Source organism: Gavialis gangeticus, unplaced genomic scaffold (genome assembly GCF_001723915.1).
Source record: "Gavialis gangeticus isolate Ggan-Ray unplaced genomic scaffold, GavGan_comp1, whole genome shotgun sequence".
Taxonomy (NCBI): domain Eukaryota; kingdom Metazoa; phylum Chordata; order Crocodylia; family Gavialidae; genus Gavialis; species Gavialis gangeticus.
Genome location: NW_017728998.1, coordinates 6,845,419 through 6,849,650, shown reverse-complemented (window position 1 = coordinate 6,849,650; position 4,232 = coordinate 6,845,419).

The window sequence follows — 4,232 nt, the reverse complement described above, 5'->3', positions numbered from 1 at the left end:
TCACGATTTGTGCGACCGGACTCTGGAATAGACTCCCAGCGGGGGTGGTGCAAGCACCTACCCTGGAGATCTTCCAAAAGGAGACTGGACGCACACTGTGCTGGCGTTATTTGACCCCCACAGTCTTTCCTGCCCAGCACAGGGGGACTGGACCTGGTGATCTCACAAGGTCTCTTCCAGCCCTAAACTTCTGTTAATTTGTGAAATGATTACCAGACACGGTTTGCAAGGTCTGATCTCTGCAGCCAGGATTGCCTGATTCAGCCCACTTCCGTTTTTCGGTGAAAAGGCCCAGCCTCTGCCTGGGGTCACACTGGCTGTAGAGCCAGTCATGAAGAGGAGGAGACACATCTCTTTGACTCAGAGCAAAGTCAACAGCCCGCAGTGGGCAGATGTGCTGTTTCCTACAAAAACACATTGCAGCCCAATGTGCTTTGGCGAGCAGGAATGCACTGCCCCAGAGCTCTTCCCTGCTAAGAGCTAAAGCTGCTTTTATATCTTCTGCACTGATAATGTGAAAACCTTTCGTGGTGCAAAATATAAAAGTAGCATGCAGCAGTTTCAAGCTGTTCTGTGCCAGACATGGCCCTCTACGAGTTGTCACTCCCACTAATTCATGCCTTTGTTTTGACAAAGGAAGAGGATGCTTAGCAGAGAGTCCTGCAGGCATCGCCCCCACGAAGCCTGCAGCATGAGTGATGCCCTTGGAGCAAAAGTCCTCTAAAGACTTGGGGTGGTGATTCCTACTCAGGGTGCCATGAGGTCTTCTGAGGGGTGCTGCCAAGGTGTGAGAAGATAAGCAGATCAATACAGGCGCAGGCTTGTCCCTGCCCGGCTGTTCTCCTGCTCTGTAAGGAGGTGAGCACTGTCATAAATACATACTTTCTTTTAATGGGGTGCCGCTCAGTTCCCACAAGCTATGGAGTGAGGCCTGGAGTCTCAAAAGATTGAGTGCCGCTGACTTAGGGGCAGTCATAACAAGGAGCCAGAAGCTTTCGTGCACTGATAGTTGCTTAAAGCCTAATAGAAGAGGTTGGGGAAGGAAGAAATTGGAGCTTCAAATACTATGTGAAGGCAAAAAGAAGACTCTGGAGGTTTGTTTAAAACTTACAGCTTAATATTCCTTCCATTAAAATATACCCCAGAATGCAGTACTATCAGTCACACTGCAAGGCTAACACAGGGCAGAGAGTCACAATTCACCTCTCATTGGACGTGTCTACACAAGCTGCCTAATTAGCTCTGCAGTAAAGACTCAGCATCTACATGTGCAGCCCTATTAGGCTGCAGAAAACTAATTAACTCCGCCATAGGTTAGTACTTGTAAACACAAGTACTATCCTATGTCAGCATACTTTAGTGCGCAGCAACATGTGTAGATGCTGACGGGATTGGCTGGGGCACAAGGTGCTTCAGTATGAGGGCTGCCTTCCAGCTAGTCCTGCACTGGAGCACCCTTATGCCAGAGCCAGCCCACTGCAGCATGTTGAGCCAGGTCAGAGCATCCCCAGGCTGGCAGGTTGAGCCCCCGGGCTCCCTTGCCAGCCAGGGCTGCTCTGACTTGGCTCAATATGCTGCGGTCCCAAACGCACATGTAAACGTAGCACCTGGGAGCAATAAACTCCAGGACAATATGCACCAGAGTTTATTGCGTCACATTAATTTCACATGTAGACGTGCCCATTGAGTAGTATTTTACTCTTCAAGTTCTCCGTTGACTTCAGGACTATTCAGGGTACAAGGTCCCATTCCAAGAGAGTAAGGGGCTGCTCTGTACTGAGCTTTGTAAAACACTTTTGAGATGTGAGTAAAAGCATTCTGATGAAGATAGATAGGATGATGATTAAACAGTGATAAAGCATGGAAACATTTTAATTGGACAAGCAGAAAAAACAAAGGTATGTTCTTCTTCCTGCCAGAGAAGAGAAAACCCTAGAGAGAAGGTTTAGCTAGCAGAGGAGATGATAGCAATATTTTCTGAATATTAAAATCTCTGCACAACTCCAGTGGCTTTGCTGGATCTGAACATATGAGTAAAAGTGAAGAGAGTTCAACTTCTTTTTCACCCTTGCCTCCAGCTTCTCTCTGTGGGATTAAGTACTCACAACACTGGGCGCATCTACACAAAATGCTTACTGCGCATGAGCCTAATAACACTACACAGTAGCGTGTCACAGCAAAAACCATGCTAATACCCTACTGCACAGCGTTATTAGGCTAATGTGCAGTAAGCATCACTAAATAAGTGTGCGCCAGTGCTACTGCACAGTAAGTCTAGGTACTGCACATTTAGTTAGAACTTTATTAAGGAAATACTAAACTAAATGCGCAGTATTTAAGGCACATTAATGAACATGTAGACGCACCCACTGAGTGCTGTAGAGATTATATGACATCAGGGCATGCTCTGCTGGTGCAGCATCAATATTTTCAAACACATACTGGTTTTATTTCTCATGTAAAAAATTATTATATCAAAGCATGGGGGTGGTGCAGGGGACGGGGGATAGGAAAGACTTGATCCCTTAAGGTCTGCCTAACTTTAAGATTATCAGCTCAATTTGCAAGCAAAGAAGGGTGTGTTTTGAAGCAATTTTTTGGTACAAAGTTACCTTGCTCTTCTGTGGGGTCAGGCAAGTGCGGGCCCAACTAAATTTGCTATTGCATTGCTGTTGGGAGACTAGCTCGCTAAATAGGGAATAGGGTTCGGGGTTTCAGAAGTGCTCAGCCTTGCACTTAACTGCTTTCCAGTGAAATCAGAGACTGAAATTCTGGATTTCCCAGCACCAGCAGAAAAAGCTCTGCTTCAGGGGCTCATTGATATTCATGAAATCTAATTTGGATACAGAAAACTTCCTTTATTGTTCATGTGATTGGTCACGCTTCGCATCTCCTTAAGGATTTGTCCTGACTTGGTATCTGGAATAATGATTTTCTTCTCTTCCTGTTTTGCACAAGTGAGATTTTAGGAGTTGTGACAGGTGCTCCATTTACATTGCTGATGTCTGACAGTCAGATCTTCATGATCACAAGAGCAGTCCTCAGTACAGGACCCGAGAATGGCAGAAGCTAAAAGTAATTGTGTATCTTCTCAGTCTGCATCATGGGGGAAAATTAGAACAGCCTCAGGAAGTGGTTCTGGTGACCAAAGATTACTAGAGTATGGTGACATCCAGACCATGCCCTCTTTCCCCAGTTGCTCTCCTAACACTTCCTGTGCCAAAGGAGAGAAAGGTGGCAATATAGAGTTGACTATCTAGGGTTTCTCTCAGTCCAGGTAAATCCTTTGGTAGCTGGCTGAAAAGTTTTTAGAAGTCCTGTGCTGATGGACTGGAGCAAACCAGCCCAAGCAGAAGCCAGGATTTGGCTTCCACTTCCTCCAACCATTTAAATGATATAGCACGGGTAACATCGATGTTTCCATCTCCATCCTGTCTCCATGATGCGGCTTAACAATGATGTAAAACAAGCACCTCCATGTGTGAGAGCACTGTCCTTGTTCACTGCATCAAGGCTAACCAGGCTCCAAAGCTGGATGCGATGGTTTTTGTGATAGAGCCACCAAACCTAGGAACTCAGCTGGGGCCACCTGCACAGCCGCTTCACTTAGGCTGCCAAAGAGCAACGACTTAGAAAAAGTTGCTTGACCTGGACCCCATGTGAACCGATGAGTCAGAAGTCAGAGCTCCACATGCCATCATTCCCTAAATCCTTCTTCTTTAGTGGTTTAACTTATCAGAAAATGGCCACTTTCTTCACCTGAAGCATAAGCGTCTGGTTTGATTCACCCAGAACTACAATGCAAAGCAGCAGCCATTAAGGAAAACTGTTAAACTTAGTACATTTTTGGACTCCTTGGTCAGAAATATACTTCTGACCTCCCTTCTCCTAAAACACGTGCGTGTGTGAAACTCCCTCTGACCTCATTACAATTCCAAGATGGTATTCGTGGCCCTGAAAATTTAAGACACAGAACTCCTTTAACAAAGTGTGTCAGCTAGCTGTGGTGACCTCCGCCTTGCAGGATGGGGAAGAACAGGCAGGGGCAGTGAACACTAACATCATCACTTAAATTAGCATTTCACTTGGCTAATCAGCAGCTCAATTGCAAGAGCTGCAGCACCTCATGCCCCACATCTACCACAAATGCTCAGAACTGAGAGCCACCAAACCCAAATATTATGCATTCTCCTTGCACACCAGTTAAAGAATGGCACCATCAGAGGAAAAAA